Genomic DNA, 24,295 nt, shown 5'->3' with positions numbered 1-24,295 from the left:
TTCAAACCGTGTAACAGTTCATACTTCACTCGCTGCCGAAGTCATTCGAGGGAGGAAGTATGTTATCGTAATCAACCATGAATCTGTTTGTAAAAACAATAATGGTGTTATTAACAACAACAAGACCAATTGCTCCCCCGGGCTTAAATTATATATTTTTTGCAGATTCTTTTTCTGCAAATGATACAGGTTCTGTCAGTGGTTTGTTATAAAAGTTTGGAACGTATACTCCCTAGACCACCCTGCAGTAGCCAGGATGTGGTCCATAGGCTCGTCCATCCTCTTAGTTACTGACGTGGAAGCTGTCCTGGTGGAATAAGATTTTATACACGTTAGTATTTACTCCAGCAACTCCCAGTACCTGCTTGAGCCACTAGAGATAGTTTAGCTCGTCACCCGACCATGAGGTTTCCTGTGGCTGACCCATAAGGCTTTTTCCTCTCCCTCGGTATTCCTTATTGTGTCGATCTCTAAGTGGGTCATGACACATAAAACGTGGTTCAGGTGGGTATGCCCGAAATTTCATGACTGGACCTGATGTTCCTGGTCTGTTCTGTTTGGCCAACCCTTGAATGGGCATGTGACACTATCTGGTGTTATAACCATGTTGTCCCATCGCAGTAGATGGGAGAGCTGGCTCTTTGTGTTGATGTAAGGCCACCAGCATGTCCATCTTCAGGGTAGGCTGTTCCAGGGTGAGTGACCTGGCTGGTGATCATCCCCTAAGGTATGTCAGGATTTCACTGACATCCCAATTTGGGTGTACCTATTTCTGGGGAATGGATTGATATACCTCTCCTGTATCTGATCACCAGTGAGCGGTACCCAAGTTGAGTAGGCTAACAGAACATGTCCTTCATTGTGGTGAAGACCTGCCAGGAGCTCCAGTACAGTTTTTTTTTTTAGTTTTTTTTTTATAGTTGAATGTGTAATTCCTGTTTTGGAAAACAGTGTACCGTTTCTTGATGCTCGTCAGGTATGTTCCCTAGGATATGCGACGGAATGCTGTCATCAGGTTGATAGTGCTGCTGATCCAAGCACAGCAATGGTCTTCCCAATTCTGCAATTCTTTTAATGACCATGTCGAGGATCACTGGGAACCATGCTTGTGGACTTGGTCCACTGTAATTTGCGTAGTACCCGACTGATGAAGCCGTAGTACCTATTGAAGAGGTAGAAGGAAAGGAAAACATAGAGATTAGGTTCCCCCCACCCCTCAATACGCGGGAATGTCTCCATTGCCGCTGCCTTGAGATTGGTTTCACGTGACGTAAGTTAGTACGTGGTGATTTAATTGGATATAAGGAATCGATATCTGGTGTCCATATTGCTTAGTAATTTCAGCAAATATTTTTGGTTTAAATGTATGTTTACAGTATTTAGCTCACCTGATAGGTGAGTTACTGATGGTCAAACATGTTTGACGACATACGGTTTCCAATTGTTAATAAATTGTCATCTAATATCGATGTTCTCCGCCCAAGTGGTTTGGTATATGCCACCACTGTGATGTTGTTATCTTATAAACGAACATGCAAATTTGGTGGATTACTGAGCAAATGCTTCACTAGAATTAAGTAAGTTAATATATAACATGTTTAAGTCAATTCATATTGGCATTAAGTATTACAAGCTCAGTAACACATCAGGACACATAAGATGTTACTCAAAACAGGTGGAAGTGTACAACCATAATCCTTCCTGCCGATAAATTCCATGATAACACTACAGATTAATCCATTTGCCCCCATATTACAGGTATGGAGATAGTTTTGAACACTAGTATCTCAGCTCATAGGAAAGGTACAAAGTTCAGTAGCTGGTAATGCTGCTATATCCCAATTACTTTGCCACGTAGTTGATTGGTGGTTAATGTACCATGACTGATAGTCTTAATGAATACCAGATAACAAAGTTGTGGATGGTCAACGTAAATATCTGGATATATATTTTGTGCACCGTTCCCAGAGGCACTGCAATACTGGGTCGATGCGTGGAGTGGCCGGAGCAAGCCCCTATTCCATCTCCCTGTTCCAAAATTCAATTTAATATATGGTCCCTAGATAAGGGACGTATCAGATTATTAAACTGATAAGAACAGATACTAGTGTTCAAAAGGGAACTGCAGATGCTGGAATATCGAAGGTACACAAAATTGCTGGGGAAACTCAGCGGGTGCAGCAGCATCTATGGAGCGAAGGAAATAGGCGACGTTTCGGGCCGAAACCCTTCTTCAGTGATGGGGGGTGGGGGGGGGGGGAAAGAAAGAAGGAAAAGGGGAGGAGGAGGAAGAGCCCGAGGGCGGGCGGATGGGAGGGTGGGAGGAGACAGCTAGAGGGTTAAGGAAGGGGAGGAGACAGCAAGGGCTAGCCAAATTGGGAGAATACAATGTTAATGCCATAAGGACGCAAGGTCCCCAGACGGAATATGAGGTGCTGTTCCTCCAATTTCCGCTGTTGCTCACTCTGGCAATGGAGGAGACCCAGGACAGAGAGGTCGGATTGGGAATGGGAGGGGGAGTTGAAGTGCTGAGCCACCGGGAGGTCAGGTAGGTTATTGCGGACTGAGCGGAGGTGTTCGGCGAAACGATCGCCCAACCTACGCTTGGTCTCACCGATGTAAATCAGCTGACATCTATAGCAGCGGATGCAGTAGATGAGGTTGGAGGAGATACAGGTGAACCTTTGTCGCACCTGGAACGACTGCTTGGGACCTTGAATGGAGTCGAGGGGGGAGGTGAAGGGACAGGTGTTGCATTTCTTGCGGTTGCAACGGAAAGTGCCCGGGGAGGGGATGGTGCGGGAGGGAAGGGAAGAATTGACGAGGGAGTTGCGGAGGGAGCGGTCTTTGCGGAAGGCAGACATGGGGGGAGATGGGAAGATGTGGCGAGTGGTGGGGTCACGTTGGAGGTGGCGGAAATGGCGGAGGATTATGTGTTGTATTTGCCGGCTGGTGGGGTGAAAGGTGAGGACCAGAGGGACTCTGCCCTTGTTGCGTGTGCGGGGATGGGGAGAGAGAGCAGTGTTACGGGGTATGGATGAGACCCTGGTGTGAGCCTCATCTATGGTGGCGGAGGGGAATCCCCGTTCCCTGAAGAACGAGGACATTTCCGATGCCCTGTATGAAATGTCTCATCCTGGGAACAGATGCGGCATAGGCGGAGGAATTGGGAGTAGGGGATGGAGTCTTTACAGGGGGCAGGGTGGGAAGATGTGTAGTCCAGATAGCCATGTGAGTCAGTGGGTTTGTAATGTATGTCGGTCAGGAGTCTGTCCCCTGCGATGGAGATGGTGAGGTCAAGGAATGGTAGGGAAGTGTCGGAAATCGTCCAGGTGTATTGGAGTGCCGGATGGAAGTTGGTGGTGAAGTGAATGAAGTCAGTCAGTTGTGTGTGGGTGCAGGAGGTGGCACCAAAGCAGTCGTCAATGTAACGGAGGTAGAGGTCGGGGATGGGGCCCTGGTACGTCTCGAACAAGGATTGTTCCACGTACCCGACAAAGAGGCAGGCGTAGCTGGGGCCCATGCGTGTGCCCATAGCTACGCCTTGTGTTTGGAGGAAATGGGAGGAGTCAAATGTGAAGTTGTTGAGGGTGAGGACCAACTCCGCTAAGCGGAGGAGAGTGTCAGTGGCTGGGTATAGGTTGCTCCTCTGGTCGAGGAAGAACCGGAGGGCTCCGAGGCCATCCTGGTGGGGGATGGAGGTGTAGAGTGACCGGACATCCATGGTGATGATGAGGGGGTGAGGGCCCAGAGAGTGGAATGCGTGGAGGCGGCGGAGAGTGTCTGAGGTGTCTAGAACATAGGTGGGGAGGGATTTGACCAAGGGGGATAGGGTGGAGTCAAGGTATGTGGAGATGAGTTCGGTGGGGCACGAACACGCAGAGACAATGGGTCTGCCGGGAGAGCCGGGTTTGTGGATTTTGGGGAGAAGGTAAAAACGGGCCGTGCGGGGCTGGGGAACGATGAGGTTGGAGGCTTGGTCAGGTAGGGCGTGGGAATTGATGAAGTCGGTGATGGTGCTAGAAATGGTGGCCTGGTGCTCGTCAGTGGGGTCATGGTCCAAGGGTAAGTAGGAGGAGGTGTCCGAGAGTTGGCGCGTGGCCTCAGCTTTGTAGAGATCGGCGCGCCAGACTACCCCACCCACATTGCAGCCCTCTCTCCCCCCCACCCCCTGACCACCCACCACTCCTCCAACACCCACAACCCCCCCCTCCCACACATCGCCCCGTCCCCAGTCTACCCACCTGCCTTCCTCTGGCCCCAACTCCCACCCCTGCCGGGTGTTCACCATCCCCCCCAACCTCCCCCTCTCCCCCACCCAACGGTCTGTCCTCAGCAGAGGTCTTACCTTTGTCCCCCTCCGTCCCCATCTCAATGAGTTCCGCGCCCACCATGACTTGGAGCGCTTCTACCGACGTCTCCGCCTCACAGCGCACTTCCATGGGAAGGAGTCCTCGCCCCCCAATGATGACCCCTTTTCCCGTCTCCAACGCACCCCCTCCTCGTGGAACCCCCCTCATAAAGTCCCGGCTCTGGAACACTTCATTCAGAACTGCCGCCGCGACGTCAACCGCCTCAACTTCTCCACTCCCTTGTCTCACTCTAATCTTTCCCCCTCTGAACGCACTGCCATCGAATCACTCCGCAAAAACCCAGATTGGGTCATCAAACCAGCCGACAAGGGAGGTGCCGTGGTAGTCTGGCGCGCCGATCTCTACAAAGCTGAGGCCACGTGCCAACTCTCGGACACCTCCTCCTACTTACCCTTGGATCATGACCTCACTGACGAGCACCAAGCCACCATTTCTAGCACCATCACCGACTTCATCAATTCCCACGCCCTACCTGACCAAGCCTCCAACCTCATCGTTCCCCAGCCCCGCACGGCCCGTTTTTACCTTCTCCCCAAAATCCACAAACCCGGCTCTCCCGGCAGACCCATTGTCTCTGCGTGTTCGTGCCCCACCGAACTCATCTCCACATACCTTGACTCCATCCTATCCCCCTTGGTCAAATCCCTCCCCACCTATGTTCTAGACACCTCAGACACTCTCCGCCGCCTCCACGCATTCCACTCTCTGGGCCCTCACCCCCTCATCTTCACCATGAATGTCCGGTCACTCTACACCTCCATCCCCCACCAGGATGGCCTCGGAGCCCTCCGGTTCTTCCTCGACCAGAGGAGCAACCTATACCCAGCCACTGACACTCTCCTCCGCTTAGCGGAGTTGGTCCTCACCCTCAACAACTTCACATTTGACTCCTCCCATTTCCTCCAAACACAAGGCGTAGCTATGGGCACACGCATGGGCCCCAGCTACGCCTGCCTCTTTGTCGGGTACGTTGAACAATCCTTGTTCGAGACGTACCAGGGCCCCATCCCCGACCTCTGCCTCCGTTACATTGACGACTGCTTTGGTGCCACCTCCTGCACCCACACACAACTGACTGACTTCATCCACTTCACCACCAACTTCCATCCGGCACTCCAATACACCTGGACGATTTCCGACACTTCCCTACCATTCCTTGACCTCACCATCTCCATCGCAGGGGACAGACTCCTGACCGACATACATTACAAACCCACTGACTCACATGGCTATCTGGACAACACGTCTTCCCACCCTGCCCCCTGTAAAGACTCCATAACCTACTCCCAATTCCTCCGCCTACGCCGCATCTGTTCCCAGGATGAGACATTTCATACCAGGGCATCGGAAATGTCCTCGTTCTTCAGGGAACGGGGATTCCCCTCCGCCACCATAGATGAGGCTCACACCAGGGTCTCATCCATACCCCGTAACACTGCTCTCTCTCCCCATCCCCGCACACGCAACAAGGGCAGAGTCCCTCTGGTCCTCACCTTTCACCCCACCAGCCGGCAAATACAACACATAATCCTCCGCCATTGCCGCCACCTCCAACGTGACCTCACCACTCGCCACATCTTCCCATCTCCCCCCATGTCTGTCTTCCGCAAAGACCGCTCCCTCCGCAACTCCCTCGTCAATTCTTCCCTTCCCTCCCGCACCACCCCCTCCCCGGGCACTTTCCGTTGCAACCGCAAGAAATGCAACACCTGTCCCTTCACCTCCCCCCTCGACTCCATTCAAGGTCCCAAGCAGTCGTTCCAGGTGCGACAAAGGTTCACCTGTATCTCCTCCAACCTCATCTACTGCATCCGCTGCTCTAGATGTCAGCTGATTTACATCGGTGAGACCAAGCGTAGGTTGGGCGATCGTTTCGCCGAACACCTCCGCTCAGTCCGCAATAACCTACCTGACCTCCCGGTGGCTCAGCACTTCAACTCCCCCTCCCATTCCCAATCCGACCTCTCTGTCCTGGGTCTCCTCCATTGCCAGAGTGAGCAACAGCGGAAATTGGAGGAACAGCACCTCATATTCCGTCTGGGGACCTTGCGTCCTTATGGCATTAACATTGAATTCTCCCAATTTGGCTAGCCTTTGCTGTCTCCTCCCCTTCCTTAACCCTCTAGCTGTCTCCTCCCACCCTCCCATCCGCCCGCCCTCGGGCTCTTCCTCCTCCTCCCCTTTTCCTTCTTTCTTTCCCCCCCCCCACCCCCCACCCCCCATCAGTCTGAAGAAGGGTTTCGGCCCGAAACGTCGCCTATTTCCTTCGCTCCATAGATGCTGCTGCACCCGCTGAGTTTCCCCAGCAATTTTGTGTACCTAAGAACAGATACTACACTTGATCTTAGCCAAAAGGCCGAGAAGCGATGCAGCTAAAGCTGTATCCAAGGATAGTTTGTCGTTAATATATAGACATGCCATGACGGAATGTTTCTAAGTGTCAGGGCTAGTTGATTCTGGATAACTTTGACTTAAATGCCGCAACGCTCATCATGGTTACTCCATCCAGGTAATTGCGGTATATCCGAAACTTATATGAGAAGGTACTGAATAGTGTACATCTTCAAGGTCGATGTCTACCATAAAGTATCCTTGGATCCATGGTAGTAGTTTCAAATCCCATGAATGGGTATACCTGGTGAAATACTCAAGTGGTTTATCAACGATGGTGCGACATTCACCACCGTGGGAGGGTAGACCCCTTGGGGTGCTTGCTGAATTGGTGGCAAGATATTAATTCTATTCCCCTTGTATTTATTTTTTGGTATATAACTACCAAGAGTGATAGCTTCCTAACCAGGCGTGATTCACCCACCCCTTGTTAGTACAACCCTTAACCTTTATGTGATGGTAGGAACCATACTTATCTGTCTTCATTGTTGTTTTCTTCGGTTTCTGGTTCCTTGTTCTTGTAGGGATGATATTTGTTGGGGGGTGGCGCATTTTCCCTGGGGCCTGCTCTGGGCCGTGGCCTAAAATGCTACGGGTTTGGCATGCAGGCCCCGAGCTTTCACCAGTACCATGAGGAAGACACACCTGGTGGACACGTAGAGGTACTGCTGTCTGGTTTAGTGTGGTGCTCATTCCAGACTCTGCCCTCTTGTGCCGAATAGTTTGAACACTTCGTCCAGTTTTTTAGGACTGGTTTGGTAAGTGCCAGGTAGCAGGATCTGTGCTTGTGAGGTCGGCGTTCTCATAGTCCTGTTAATTTCATAGATTGAGGGCAGGTTTGTGAGTTCATTTGAGAAGTTATGAGGTATACCGTTGAACAGTAGGGTCAGGTGTTTTGCCATACTACCCTGCCCTTCTGGAATGAGCAGGTGGACATGATAGCCGACTTCAGGGTACCAAATGCATTTTTAAAATATTTAGGTTAAATGCGCTGCTCAATGTATCCCCCAATAATGGCGGGCACTTTGAGTAAATGCAATTTAGGGGAGGCGTGATAAAACCAACGCCTCATGGCTACTTGTCTTGGAGAGGTTTTTTGGAAAAGACAGGTAGTAAGCTGGCCATCAGTTGAGACTGAAAAGCCATCTCGCTAGTGGTGGAGCCACATAGCGGCCACACCCAGCAGCTCTTCCTGATCCTGTACCTCAAGCATACTCCCGATATTGTTCAGCCAGTGACCCCTCTTCATGACCAGCCCAGCCACTGGTCACCCCAAAGCTAACCACACTAAGGAGGAAGCGATGGGCAGTGCCTAGGCACTGTGGAGGGTATGCCTGAACCCTCCAGCGATACTGCCCCTCACGTAGCATGTCTCGCAGGAGCTCCTGCTCCAGGAGCCGCTCCAGCGGCTCAGGCGGCTGTCTCTCTCCCATGCGGGTGGAGAGACGTTCCCTCCGACAAGTCGGAAGCCACCGGCCGGATGCCTTTTCGGATGGCTGAACATCCAGCCCGCAGCTCAGGCACTAGCGGGACTGGGCTCGGCGCGGTGATGGGGATAGCGGAGCGCCCGGTAATTGTTCCTACCACCTTCTTCTGGAGCTTTTGTGCCTTGTAGTAGCGAGAGCGCCCCTCAAGCAGCGCGTCTCGCAGGCACCTGCTCCGTGAGCCGCTCCAGCGGCTCTCCCTCCCCCCGTGCGGGTGGAGAGACGTCCCGTCCGACATCGGGAACACCTGCCGGATGCCTCACGAGTGGCTATGCATCCAGCCCGCTGCTCAGGTACTAGCGGGCTGGCCTCGGCACGGTGTCGGGGAATTACGGAACACCGGGTAACGCTCCTACCGCCTGTTGCTGCCCCCCTCCCCAACGAGAAACGTTCCTCCTTGAACGGGGGACAGTTTTGTTCCAGAGCCTTTTTCTCTGCCTGTAAAAAACACAAGCAGAAAAAGGCTCACCTGTAAAAGAAAACCCGACCTCTGGGTACTCACCTGTCGGTCCGGTTCATCCTGTAGCGGGAGAGCCTAACTCCCGTTGCAGGCCACTGTTGCACTGCTGGCGTAATGCCGCGCCTGCGCACTGAGCGGGTTCTTCACGTAGTCACTCACGTGACTCCGAAGTAAAATTATCCATTGACTTGGCCTCCACAGCCTTCTGTGGCAAAGAATTCCACAGAATCACCACGCTCTGAAATATTCTCATCTCCTTCCTAAAAGAACATCCTTTCATTCTGAGGCTATGACCTCTAGTCCTAGACTTTCCCACCAGTGGAAACATCCTCTCCACATGCATTCTATCCAAGTCTTTCAGTATTCAGTATATTTTAATGAAGACCCAGTGGGATACGGCCACAGGGGAGACGACCAGAAGCTGCCGAGCTGGGTCACAAAGACCGGAGAGCCGAGGAGGATGAATCCGCTGGTGATGACGGAGGCGAGGAATGGGCCGGTGGGAGAGGGACCGCGTATATTGCCTCCAGCTCCTTCGAGATAGGCTGCAGGAGGCATCCACAGGACACAGTTGAGGTCGAAACATAGAAACATAGACATAGAAACATAGAAAATAGATGCAGGAGTAGGCCATTCGGCCCTTCGAGCCTGCACCGCCATTCAATATGATCATGGCTGATCATCCAATTCAGTATCCCATCCCTGCCTTCTCTCCATATCCCTTGATTCTGTTAGCGCTAAGAGCTCTATCTAACTCCTAGTTCTGGACTTCCCCAACATCGGGAATAATCTTCCTGCATCTAGCCTGTCCAACCCCTTAAGAATTTTGTACATTTCTATAAGATCCCCCGTCAATCTTCTAAATTCTAGTGTGTACAAGCCGAGTCTATCCAGTCTTTTTTCATATGAAAGTCCTGCCATGCCAGAAGCGAGGAGAGGAATGTCGGATCATGGGCCACGTCAGTCAAGGGCGACAGAGGAGGCCCTACAGCAGCTTGGGGCTTTCCTGGATTGGGAGCTGCTCCAGTACATTGAGTACGTGAACCGGACTTTGGAATTTTTGGAAATGGCGCCAAAATATGGCGACTCGTACATGTGCGAGCTATGCAAAAATAATTTCACTGTGCAGTACATATGTGACAAGAAAGAACCATTGTACCATTGTATGTTTAACCCACACGGTGTTTAGGCCAGTACCAAGTGGTTGGTCTGCCGACTTAGAAGTCACCATCTTCTAATCTGGATATAATTTGACCATCAGCTGAAGAATCTGGGCTCACACAAACACAATTCCCTCACTTTCTGCACCAAATTGTAGACCCCACTATTTACCAGCCCCAACAAGCAGCTTATACAACATCAGGAGCATTGAGGTTCCCCATGGTATATGAAAAAAAAAGTAATAACAATGAAAGATTTGAGTATTAGTGACCAGAATATGGTACTCATTGTGATAATATAAAGACAAGTGCTGAATAGTTTGAAGAAAAGACAATTCTGGATGGTTTAAAAAATAATTTGGGTAAATGAACTGGACAGAAATATAGGAAAGCAATGCTGATAAACAGCAACACATTTTCTTCATGCCAGGTTCAAAAAGTGAGGAAAAATATAATCCTCGAAATAATAAAACCAAACTCAATATAAATGAGGTATCCTGGATTTTTAAAAATGTAATAGAAAATTGAGAAATTTAAGGTCCAAGATTACAAAATAGCATAGATAGGGAAGACTGTTTGGCCCTTTGAGCCTGCTCTATCATTGTACTATTGTGGCTGATCATACCAATTGAGTATCCATTTCCTGCTTTCTCCCCTTATTCCTGTGAAAAGCATCTTGTCCGGAAATATTACCATCTGGTTTGGGAATTGCTCTGCCCAGGACAAGAAGGCTCTGCAGAGAATAATGCGTTCGGCCGAACGCACTATGGGAACTTCACTCGCCCCCCTGCAGGAACTATACATCAGGAGGTGCAACTCCAGAGCCAATAAAATCATGGGAGACCCCTTCCACCCATGCAACGGACTGTTCCAGCTGCTACGGTCAGGCAAACGCCTCCGTTGCCATGCTGTGAGAACGGAGAGGTTGAGAAGGAGTTTCTTCCCAGAGGCCATTCGGACTGTAAACTCCTATCTCACCAGGGACTAACTTTACTGAACGTTTTTCCTTCCAATATTTAATATGTAAAAGAATATGTGTGTATTTATGATTGTGTTTATAGTTTGTTTGGTTGTTTGTTTGTTTGTCTCTTTGCACAAAGTCCGCGAGCATTGCCACTTTCATTTCACTGCACATCTCGTATGTGTATGTGACAAATAAACTTGACTTGACTTGACTTTATCACTTCCGCTCCAAAACTGTTAGTTAGCTGCTGCAATATACTTGATGATTTGACTTCAACGTCTTTCTGTGGTTTAGGTTTATTATCATCATGTGTATCACAGTACACGTAAAACCTTTTCTTAGTATGCTACCCAATCAAATCAGATAATACAATACATGAATATAATCAAACCAAATACGATCAAAGGAGGCAAGATGTAAATAAGAATATTGGTCCCCTAGCTAATGAAAAGACCATTCAGAAGTCGGATACGTGAAAAAGAGATTAAAAGGAGTAGGCGATTGGGTCAGACACAGTAGATCCTCTTCCGGGACCAGCAGGCAAAGAGTTTCCACACTATGTTACCATTTTGCCAGCCAGGTAGAGAATTTAACCGCTGGTTGAAAATGGCTTCTCTTCTCAGTCCTACATAGCTTAACTTTTATGCTTAAACCATAATCTTTATTCCTGGACTCCCCTCCCTCAGCAGTATCTTTCCTGCATCTGGTCTCCAGTTCTGTACAACCTTTGCAGGTATCTTTGAGATTCCCTTCTAAACTCTGGTGAGTGTATGTCCACTCAACCTAATCCCTTTTCATACATCAATTCAACCATCCCAGGAATTCATCTGGAAAATGTAAAATCTAATTGGGATCAAGGAGCAAAGTGATCTGGAAGCTCAAATGCACAAATATGTCAAAGTGGCAAATCAATAAGGCCATAGAAAGCCAAACTAAGTGCGAGGGGATGTTTCTTCGGGTATGTAAATGAAAAGCAGTGAATTGGACCACACTTCTATGTTTTGTGGAGAGAATAGTGAGACACTTGAAAGCGTGACAAATTGACATATCATGATTATACCTCAAAGAAAACGTTGTCACTATTTGAAGCAGATGAACAAGCTTAGTGTGTTTTTTTCTCTTGAAAAGAGAAGTCTGAGGGATAACTTCAGAAATTGTTAAAATGAGGACAGGTTTAATTTTGTTGATACAAAGATAACTTTCTATTTGAAGGGAAGAACAAAGCTAGGGGCTATTAATATAAGGCAATCACAGGTGTAGCCCTGTGTAACTTCATATTAGTTTTCTTATTAAGAAATTTATATAAGTTTTGCTGTGAATATGTGTTCTGCATTTTGATTTGTTGTTAATGAGTTAGATCATTTTTCCTGTGTGGTGATTGGTTTGGGGGCGGGAGCTGGGAATTGTGGGTAATCGAAGTCCAGGAGAGAGAGAGAAGAAGTCCAGAAGAAGACAGAAGAAGCCTAGGCAAACTGCTACCCCTTCAGCTCGGAGGGGTGGATTAAAGACTGTCGCTGTTTGGACTTTGTGATTACGAGGAGAGTGAGAGCAGCGGTTAGCTGAGCCCTGGAGACAACGAAGGAGAAGGAAGATTTCTGCCACATGGGGTCCTCTCTGGTCAGCCAACTCCCCGCCATCTTGTGAGCTTCTGCACTGTGCACTTGTCGGCTTCCACTGTATTTGGCCGCGACGCTCTCCAGCTTCGACCAGGCCTGCAACGTGGGGTTATTCTTGTTTTGTTTTTAATGTTGCCGGCTTGTGTGAGTGAGTGTGTGGGCCCACATAGTAATTAATACTTAAAGGTGCTATAAAATATTGATTTATTGAGTGTTGTTTTTTTTTTGAATATCTGTGTGAGAAACACCAGTAAAACACCTATAAGGGAATTAAAGTTTACGAACCTGGGGCGCAGCTCATGTAGAGGGCAAAGAAGCGCTACACAAAGAAATCAAACTGGGAATTCAGAAGAAACCTTCACCCAGAATGTAACAAGTGCATCATACTGCTATAGGGAATGGTGCAGTGAATAGTATATGAGGTGGATACGCAGGTAATAGAATAGGGAATAGGGGGGGGGGGGGCAATAGAGTTGGATAAAGAAAGATTAGGGGCAAATTAAGTGGTACATATATAATTCCATGGGATAGTTGGGCTGAATGTCCTGCTTCTGTGTTGTAATTCAGTGCAATTTTCCTTCCTCTACTGACTTCACCGAAAGAAAATTAACTACCATCTCATCTCATCTGCTCTCTGTAGAATTTGGCATTATGCTTGTGACAGCTACATTTTCCACAAAGGAACATTGTTGACAGCAAAGCACTTTAAGATGTCCTGAGAACATTATGCAAAACTATATAGATGCAAATGTTTTCAATCCTTTATACTACAATGGCAACAAGGCTCCTTTGTACTCATCGAGATTGTTTGCAATATCCTTATCAGGTATGTCAGCTCCAAGTCAAAGATGAGAACAGACAAGTTCTTGGCAGCAGAGGTCTGCATTTTGATTGTAGCTTTCACAACGTGCAAAATACTGCCTAATAAATTGCAAGAATATCTTCACCGTCAAAATGGGCAGGCAGCCAGTATGTTCCACTGATCAATCATCCAGCTGTCAGCATCTAGGAGTGAAAATGAACCAGGCCTTTACAAAGTGATCTAAAATAGGACACCTGGTGTGGCATGAGTTCAGACACACAAGGTGAACTGTACATCCTGTGAAATATTTCTGATTATATTTCTCCTGTTAGGATGTTGAAAGTAGCACAATCAGTCCAGCAATTCCTGCTTCGTCGCCATGTTATTGAAATCCAGTTCCTGCTCCACATCTTATCATTCTCTGAATCTTGAACACGGTACTGTTTGATACCAACCATTGGGGGTTAATTCCAACATGGCATGGGAATAAAAAGAGCGGACTAACATCCGGCAAGAATTTGTATGTATTACCCGACTCATTTGCAATTCAAACATACTGTTTTTGTTTTGAGGATTTGAAGAATTGATTATGCTTTATTATTAATATAAAACATATAACCCAAGTGAAGCTCCAGTGAAACACTGAGCAGGGTAGATACTGGAACACAATTCGTCTTCTTCTTCTTCTTCTTGCGTATGGTGTGCACAGCCTAAAGTTGTATGACAACTTGTTCTATTTGATCTTATTTGATAGTGCACGTCGGGTTGATTGCATTTGTCGAAACAGGGCGGACCACGTGAAGGTTGCAATCTCCCACCCCGAACAAATTTCTGAGGAAGAGGATTAACATTCTCTTGGAAAGACAGGGGCTATTCATCAGCCAACATGGCTTTGTCAAGGGCAGATCCTGTCTGACTAATTTGATTGAATTCTTTGAAGAGGTAACAAAGTGTATCAATGAGGGCAGGGCAGCAGATGTGATTTATAAAAACTTTAATAAACCCTTTGACAAAGTCCCACATGGGAGATTGGTTCAAGGTTAGGGCCCATGAGATTCAGAGCAAGCTGGCAAATTGGATCCAAAACTGGGATAGCAATAGGAGACAGAGGGTGATGGTGAAGGATTGTTTTTATGATTGGAGTGAATAGTGGCTTGTGCTGCTGGATCCTGGCTGGGTATATTACACGCAGTTGACTTGGATGTTAATGAGGGAGGCAAGATCAGCAACGCTCATGGATGGTACAAAGATTGTTGAGGTTGATATTAGCATTGAAGGTAGTCTTAGGGTACAGGATGATATTGGTGTATTGATAAAATGAGGTTGAGATATGGCAGATCGAGTTTAAATGATAAATGTGAGGTGATGCAACTAAGGCTTGGACATACGCCATGAAAGATAGGGTCTTTGGGAATATTGAGAAAAGTTATTCCTCAAGTTTGCATGTGGCTTCACTCTGGCAATGGAGAAGACCCAGACAGAAAATTCAGTATGGGAACGAGAAGAGGTTAAAATTGTTAGCAACTGGGAAATCCAGCAGGCTTTGATGGACAGAGGGCAAGTGTTCGGTGAAATGGTGGCGAGTCTACACTTGGTCTTGCCGAGGTACAGGAGGCCACATTGGGAACATTGGATGCCGTAGATGAGGCTAGACAAGGTGCGCATGAACCTCTGTCTTACCTGGAAGGACTGCTGGGGTCTCTCGATGGAGGTCATGGAGGAGGTATAAGGACATGTGTTACATCTCCTGCTGTTGCAAGGGCAAGTACAAGGGGGTTGGCTGGGAAGAGATGAATAAATGCCCGTCGGAAACCAGTACCACTGCATCGCTAATGTTTTCAACGATGATGAATGACTATTCCTTGCAGCACAGGAGGCTGATGGGGTGATCTTATAGAAAGGATCATGAGGGAAATAAATAAGGTGAATGTAGAGAGTATTTTACCACTAATGTAGGGGAGTCAAGAACCAGAGGACATAGGTTTAAGGTGCGAGGGGAAAGATTTAATACAAACCTGGAGGGCAACATTTTCACTCAGAAGATGGTAGGTATATGGAACAAGCTGCAGGAAGAGGTAGTTAAGGCAGGTAGTACAATGACATTTAAAATACATTTAGACTAGTACATTAATAGGTAAGGTTTATAGGGATATGGGCCAAATGTGAGCAAATAGAATGGGGCATTATGGTTGGCATTAACAAGCTGTGCCGAAAGGCCAGTTTCCATGATGTATGACTCTATGACAATAAGTGGATTTAATATTTTCCCTGCATTGATATCATATTCAATATTATTTTAGACCCCAGATTATGTTTGAGGATTTTAGAGAGTGAGAGTTTTGCTCGTAGGAACTTACAATACGATACAATACGATACAATACAATGCGATAGAACTTTATTTATCGCAGGAGGGAAATTGATCTGCCAACACTTGCCAACAGTCACAAAGACACAAAATTCAATGACTTTTCTAATGGGAATTAGAATGTCATCTGGCAAGAACTTACAACGTAACAAGGAGATTCTTGTAAGTTGTAAGCCTGGAAAATGATTTAATTCATCTCACGAGATCATGGGAATTGGCTACTTCCACTTAAATGAGATGCATCTACATGCAGCCACTGACAGCAGTTCCAGTTCTTTATGTGCATGTTATTACCGAGGTTCTTTCTCAGAGCTGCTCTGAAGTCATGAAATATGAGGCATTTCATCACAAAGGTTCCTAAGTCATTTCATACCACAACTTGACCTACTCTAGCTGCACAGTGCCAAACCATAAGGTTACAAGAGATGAGGCCTCAGCCACACCTCACAGGCAAGGATGGTCACACGTACTCATAATGTTAACGGTGAACTGCATGTGCTATTCACTAACTTTTCATTTTTTAGCTTCCGATCTCATTTGAAGAAAAAAAAGATTTAGTTACACGTTGCACAATTGAAAGGATAATGAAGAATCAATAATTCATGTTTTGTCCCTAAATTAGAGCACAACACAGCAATACATTTTTTTATTTTCATTAAGATGGACCATATAAAGATAATAGTTAAACCACTTGAAGATGGGACAGCCACGTTAAATGGCTACTGTAAACCCTAAACATTGGTTTTATATATAAGATGTGGCCTAATTTGAGCTGAAAGTTATCAAGAGGTGATGCGTCCAGATCAGAATGGAAAGATTACATTGATTATGCCGCATTAGGTGATCTCTTCAAATTACTCAATTGATTTAGTTTGGAGTTACAACATGGAAATAGACCCTTTGGCCCACCAAAGATAGACACAAAAAGCTGGAGTAACTCAGCAGGACAGGCAGCATCTCTGGAGAGAAGGAATGGGTGACATTTCGGGTCGAGATCCTGACCCGAAACGTCACCTATTCCTTCTCTCCAGCGATACTGCCTGTCCCGCTGAGTTACTCCAGCTTTTTGTGTCTATCTTCGGTTTAAACCAGCATCTACAGTTCCTTCCTACACCTTTGGCCCACCAAGTCCATGCTGACCAGAGATTAGCCTTTCACTCTAGTTTTACATTACCCCATGTCTTGTACAAGACATTGGCGAGGCCGCTCATGGAGTATTGCGTTCCGTTTTTGTCACTGTTATAGGAATGATGTTGTTAAGTTGGAAATAATGCAGAGAAGATTTATAAGGACTTTGCCAGTACTTGAGGGCCTGAGCTATAGTGAGAGGTTGGGCAGACTAGGACTTTAATCTTTGAAGCACAAGAGGTTGAATAGTGACCTTACAGAGGAGCATAAAATCATGAGGGGAATAGATAGGGTGAATGCACAAAACTTCTACCCAGAGTAGGTCAATCAAGAACCAAGAGATAAAGATTTAAGCTGACAGTGGAAAGATTTAATGGGAACTTTTTCTCGCAGAGGGTGGAAGGTATAAGGAACAAGAAGAAGAGATAATTGAGGCACCATAACAAATACATTTGAACAGGTATATGGATAGGAAAGGTTTTGAGAAATATGGGCCAAATGCAGGCAGGTCGGAGTAATGTGCAGGTCGGAGTAATGTAGATGGGACATGTTGGTCGGCATGTGCGCGTTGGGCCGAAGTGCCTGCTTCTGTCCTGCGTGACCCTATAACATGGCTCTACTCTTGTTTTCTTCAACAGAGACACTATTAGACAAGGTTATGATGTATTTTCATATTATAAAACATAATTTACAAAGAAACAAAACAATGAATTATCAATATTTTTCTTCGTCAGGTGTAAATCAGCTTTTGGAGGACTGGTGTCTCTCCCTGTCTACTATTGAATTATCACCAGCCGTGCAGGATTGCGGACGAGAGACATGCAGCCAACAATCAGAAAAATTAATTCTTATTCTCTGGATAAAATGTCTAACCTGAGTATGAAATATTGCTGTACTCTTAATATAGCTGGTAATATTAGAACACATATTTCCCTTCCCGACAGTCTACACAGCAGAGAGGAGTAGTTGGAGTAGTTTAAAAATGTGGGCACAGTTAAGGACTTGTTTTCAATCTGATGTGGCCATAGCAACAAGTAAAATGGCTGCTTTGAGGTCAAGGTGCTGTTGGTAAGTCGATGTGTGGGTATTGGTGACTATCAGACATCAGTGAAGAGGGCAAGCGGATACAAAGCAAGGTGTTTACTTCTCCTTATGTCCGCTAGATTTATTTCAGTGTGTATTAAGGGGTCAGTTATAGCAGTCAATGGAGCGGTATGCTCCACCTGTCAGATGTGGGAAATCAGGAAGCAGTTATGCATCCCTGGCAGTTAACTGTCCAGCTGCAGATTCTCTCAGACCGCATAGATTGGTTGGACTGAAAGTTTAATATAGTTTTGTTTAATTTAGTTTAGATTAGTTTAGAGATACAGTGCGTAAACAGGCCCTTTGGCCCACTGAGTGCACACTGACCAACGATCCCTGCACACTAGCACAATCCTTCACACTAGGGACAATTTACAATTTATACTGAAGCCAATCAACCTACAAACCTGTATGTCTTTGACGTGTGGGGGCAAACCGGAGCACCCAGAGAAAACCCACGTGGTCATGGAGAGAGCTTGCAAACTCAGCACCGACAAGCACCCGCAGTCAGGATCGCACCCGGGTCTCTGGCGCTGTAAGGCAGCAACTCGACCATTACGCCACCGTGCCATATAGATGGGTGACTGACAGCTGAAGCCGGCAATTTTCATTGTACCGGTACCTTGCTGTATTAATGCAGATGAAACTGAACTCAATTTGGCTTGATCTGCCTTGACAAGTAAGTCTGAAAGGGTTGTGTACAGTTCTGGTCACCCCGTTGCAGGAAGTATGTGGAGCCTTTGAAGAGGTGCAGAAGTGGTTTAACAAGATGCTGCATGGATTCAAGAGTATTAGCTACAAGGAGAGGATGGACAAACCTATTATCTCTGATGTGCAGGGGACTGAGGAGAGGCCTGATAGAAGGTTAGAACATTATAAGAGGCATGGAAGTGTTAAGCACCAGGTACCGTACATGGGACTGGGAAGTTAACACCATTATGGAAATCTGGCTAAGAAGGTATGGGTGGGTAGCTTAATATTCCAAGGTACAGATGGTACAAGCAAGATATAGATGGGTTAAAAGAGGAAGTGGAATTTCTATATTGATAAAGGAGAACATCTTGGTAGTAACCAGAGATGACATTACTGAGGGATCGTACAGTGAGGATATATTGGTGGAGCTGAGAAATTAAAAATGGATGATCACTTGTTTGGATTGTACTCGAGGCCCTCAAATAGTCAACAGGAATTAGAGGAAACATAGAAAATAGGTGCAGGAGGAGGCCATTCGGCCCTTCGAGCCAGCACCGCCATTCATTGTGATCATGGCTGATCAAAGGAACATATATGCCGGGATGTTGCAGACAGTTGCAAAATTAATAGGGTTATTATAGCATGTGATTTTAGACTGGGATTGCCATTGTGCCAAGGCCTTACATGAGAGGACATTGATCAAATGTGTTCATCGACGTTTCCTCAGGCAACTTGCATCATTGCCCTTGACAAAGCTTGACCTACTGGGGAATTGGCAAGGGCTTGTAACTCAGCTTCAGTGGGTGAGCATTTTGGGACCAGCAACTATTGTTCTAGTAGCTTTAAAATAATTATGGTGGTCCAAGAGTTAAAGCTTTAAATTGGGGAAAGGCCACTGATTAGGTTTTGACCTTTCACTAAGTCTTACACTCTCTACCACTTCCCCCACCTTTCTTCCTAACCTGAACAAATAGTACTTCAGTTCTTTTACCCTCGTCTGTCTGGTATCTGCATCAGAAATTTTAATGTTACAATGACTTATCTTGAATTATATACCAGTATTAACTGTAATTTCAGTATTTCCAATGGGATTGTGTTAGTTTTGTAAGATTTCAAAAGTGAAATCAATTCAAGGATATCGTGCATTCACAATAGGATACATTTTAGATGGGGAAATAAAAACTTTAAAAACTTCCCAGCACTTGCTCTATATTGTTCAATCAAGCTAACCACACGCCACATGTAAACAGATGATTCCTATCTGTTCATGCTTCTGAAAGCTTCTTAGGATCAAACTACACATGGAGCCTCTATTGTACCACAGTATTGTGAATGCTGACAATCAAAAAACAGCACGAGGTCTGACATATCTTTCTCGCGCTGACTCTGATCTCCCCATCTCCATCTCTCTCTCTCTCTTTCTCTCTCACTCATTCTGCTCTCTACACCTTTATCTTTTTTTCTCTTTCTCTCACACATACACGGAGTTTGTACGTTCTCCCCGTGATCTGCGTGGGTTTTCTCTAAGATCTTCGGTTTCCTCCCACACTCCTAAGACGTACAGGTTTGTAGGTTAATTGGCTTGGTAAATGTAAATAATGTCCCTAGTGGGTGTAGGATGGTGTTAATGTGCGGGGATCGCTGGTCGGCGTGGACCCGGTGGGCCGAAGGGCCTGTTTCCACGCTGTATCTCTAAACTGAACTAAACTAAATACCCATCTCCCTCCCTCTCACACACACACATCTCTCATACACATCTTTCTCTTATACTGTCTTTTTCACTCACACATCTCTCTCACACACACACAACCTCACACTTTCACACACATCTCTCTCTCTCCAACACATGCACACATCTTTCACACACACACATATCTTTCTCTCGCACACACCTCTCTCTATCTCCCTCTCATTTTGCTCTCTCCATCTCTATTTCCATCTTCCTTTCTTTCTCTCTCTCACTCTCTTTCTCTGTCTCACACACACACACACACACATCTCTTTCTCTCCTCCCTGCACCCCTCCCTCTGACTGTTCTCTCTATCTCCATTTCCATCTACCTCCCTTTCTCTCACTCTCTCTCCCTTATTCTGTACTCTCCGTATTTCTCAATCTCTCACTCACTCACAGTCTCTCTCTTTCACTCATTCACTCTCTGCTCTATCTCTCTTTCTCTCTGTTACTGTTTCACAGCTCGTACATTCATAGAGCTTGGTCCTCCAACAATACACTGGGTTACTACCAGATCTGGACCAATTTTGGAGCTATGGAGCATAAACTCTTACTCCACATTCACATATACGTAGTCACCCAGCCCTGTTACTGTCGGTAACGTTAGCTGCTCTTCCTGCAGGTGTTAGTACTCTATTGACAGGTGATGCTTTTATTTGATTTGTGTGATTACGGTCTAATCCTAATCCTCTCTTCCTTTCCTGCTAATTCCTGGCTTCTTGACTAAACTAGTTAAAGCTGCAACAAACCATTTTGAAGACACCCAAACGTAGCTCACCGTGAGCAATACCTTCTCCCCAGAAGACAGAAATAAGCAAGGATATAGAAAATAAAGCAGACGTCAATAAGCAGCCTTAAGCATTTTCAATAACTTTTGAATCAAGTGTTGGAGTAGCTAATTTCACAAAACAATGTGACAAACAGTCATCGGAGCCATTTTGAAATATTGTAATTACCATTTAATAATCAGCCAGTATCCTATAAAAGATCATATTGCATGCCCAGATGCCGACAAATGTCTAGGCCCTGCTTCAAACTGAGGGACTAAAAAAATACATTAACATTTTGCATATTAATTCTCAATTTAATTGAATGCAGCGCCATATGTATGATGAGATGTTTGCTTTATTTGATTGATTTTAAAACTTTTGCTGACAAGGAGTGACTGTGGAAACAGGGAACCAAGACAAGAGCTTACATTCAGAGAAAGAGTTAACATTTCCGGATGGACAGTGAGTCTGCCACTGTTTCTGGGTGACAGGTTGAACATAGCCTTTGATCGTGTCCAAGGTTCCTCAGCTGTGGGTTCAAGCAGATCCCTGTCAATAGGTGCTTTCAATTCAATTGATAAATGTTGGTGTGACTGTTGATGGCACATGATGATTGTCCAGCCGGTGAGGACTAATGAATCCTGAATCTGCCCCCCTGGCCTGTGCAGATTTTGTCACTGATGACTCTCACTCTAAGGCTCTGACCCGCAAAGCACTGCAGCGAATGCATACGTTGGCTATTAATCTTTGTAGCACTATCTGTCCTCTCTTGCCCAGCTACAACCCTGTTATTAATGTCTCAATCATGTCTACATCACAGAGTGGCATCATATATAGTATGTCAGGTCAACGAGGTGTACAGGATCTTCACGGATGCATAGTTGGTTTTCAGGCTGTGTAACTATTGCATAAGGGAGAGAGAGGTATAAAATGGAATACACTAGAAACGGAGAGAGTTAGACAGATGCAAATATATTGCAGTGTGAAATATTTAAATATATTTTGGAGGTGTTCAATAGCTGCAGTAAATTGACCCTAGCAAACACCAAAAAGTAAGTCAATTAGAACTGTTTGCCTTTTAATTGATTTAAATTTTCAAAATGCTATCATTCTCAAGAAGTGCATTCATTTAAAGTTTCCCATGCTAATTGATCAGTGGAAGCCCCAAATTTCCGGTGTTTGCTGGTCTGGGGCTTAAGAAAAACCATCATGTTAAATCTGTTTTTGCTCATTGTTCTTGCACCATCCTGTATTTCAATGACAGGTTTGCATTCATTTAGTGCATTTCATAACCTCAGCATACTCCAAAATACTTTGCAGCTGTGTTATTTTTTACTCATGCTTGCTGTTTTACTTTGGGAATGAGTTATCCAACAGGCCAAAAGCAAGGTCACACAACAACAATGTGCTCATGAATAGATCATCTTTCCTGGTAGCATTGCCATAATGGCTTTTGTGCTTCCATGTCCCATCTGAAAGACAGTAGCTCCGATCATAAAAGACCCCCTCGGAACTTCACTGGATTACAACTACACCTCTTTGTGCTCTAGACTAGGACTAGGATGCATGACTTTCAGACTCAATGGTGAATAACAGCTACACAATCATCCACACCTTGTATTTAGGCCGGGACTTACATGAGTGTCAGTAAGGAGGTTGGGACCTGAAATTGTCACCCATTCCTTCACACCAGAGATGCTGCCTGTCCCACTGATTTACTCCAGCATTTTGCGTCTACCTTCGGTGTAAACCAGCATCTGCAGTTCCTTCCTTCACAGTTCACTTGATTGGTAATTTACCCGAACACACAATCACAATTGGAAATATATCACCTTTCTTTCACCTTTCCCGGGTTAAATCCTTACATTCCTTACACAACATGAAAGCTCCAGCATTCCAAGGACTGGATACTTGAAGAAAATGGCACATAACCAACTTATCGGTGTTATTTGGGCATGGCCATTAAATGGCAGCGATACCTCCCTCTCACGTTTGGAAAAAAACCATATGAATAAATAATCACAAGAAGTGTAATCACAAGTAGTTGACTATAAATTTGCTCCAAGCTAGTGTTAAACTCTTAATGTTAGATTCCTGAGATGTAAACCTGTAAATTCCTGTCTTCCTTTATTAAAAAATGAATAATTAACCGCTATTGAACAATTGCTTTATTGCTGTTAAAATCCTTCAGTGTTAAATTTAAATGATAGTAGAAGTTGCTAATAGCAGAGGCCCAGAGCAATTACAACAAAGTCTAATTCATTGTGTTTTTCTTTGTTTCTAACTGCAGAAGAAGTAGAATAAAATGCTTTATGAAGCTAGTTTAATTCCCCATCCTACAATAAGCATTTTAAATGAAACCAATGGATTGCCATCACATCACTGATAGGCAAGTTTGTTGCTGAAAGCATAAAGATACAAGTTTAATGGGCAACTATAAAGGTATGACATCTCTTTTTCTGCTTATACAGAGGTATTCTCTTTTACATTGCCTAACTTGCCACACAAAGACTGCTTCCCATTAATACCTTGTCCACAAGACAGCACTTCCAACAATATTCTCTTTTAGTATCACTGAAGTGTCATCCTAGATCTTGTTCTCATCTTTGAGCTGTTCACAACCATATGGCTCAGAAATAATGTTTCAACCTGGCGACCAACCTAACTAGCTAGTAATGGGACATTCTTAGTGGGAACCAACAGTGTGTAGGATAGTGTAAATGTGCAGGGATCGCTGATCGATGCGGACTCGGTGGGCCGAAGAGCCTGTTTCCTCGCTTTACCTCTAAACTAAGCTAAACTAAAACAAAACTAGTTCACAATCATTCATTTATATCTTCATAACAGCTCTCTTGGTATCTGACCAAGAGCCACCATTACACATCAGTTAACCTCTAACTCCCATGGCCACTCCAATTAAGGACAAAGGACATTTATTGTCACATACACCAATTGTGAAACTTGAGTTGCCATTGCAGCACACAATTAAAATAAACACAACATTATAGAATTTAACATTAAACATAAAAAACATCCCCCCCACAGCGGGATCAGCGTTTCCCATTGTGAGGGAAGGCAGCAAAGTTCAGTCCACTTCCTCGATGTTCACCCATGGTTGGGGCCTAGTCGCCGCTATGGTGGCCCGATGTTTCAGGCCCTCTTGCCGGGATGATGGAACTCCGGTATCGGAACAGAAGAACACTCTCAGCGGCTTCTGAGAGTTCCGAAACGGCCGCTTCCTCCTGGAGACCGCGGCTCCCGAAGTCCACAGGCC

At 45.6% G+C, this 24,295-nt stretch overlaps 2 pseudogenes; both read right to left on the bottom strand.

Annotated features, from left to right (window-relative positions):
* Nucleotides 1–1,948: 1,948 nt before the first annotated feature.
* Nucleotides 1,949–2,122, bottom strand: LOC116978168 (annotated as a pseudogene).
* Nucleotides 2,123–6,648: 4,526 nt separating this feature from the next.
* LOC116978177 lies at nt 6,649–6,741 on the bottom strand (annotated as a pseudogene).
* Between the last annotated feature and the right edge of the window lie 17,554 nt (nt 6,742–24,295).

This window comes from Amblyraja radiata, chromosome 10 (genome assembly GCF_010909765.2).
Source record: "Amblyraja radiata isolate CabotCenter1 chromosome 10, sAmbRad1.1.pri, whole genome shotgun sequence".
Lineage (NCBI taxonomy): Eukaryota > Metazoa > Chordata > Chondrichthyes > Rajiformes > Rajidae > Amblyraja > Amblyraja radiata.
The sequence above is the reverse complement of the archived record's forward strand: the minus strand, read 5'-3'. Positions and strand labels throughout refer to the sequence as shown.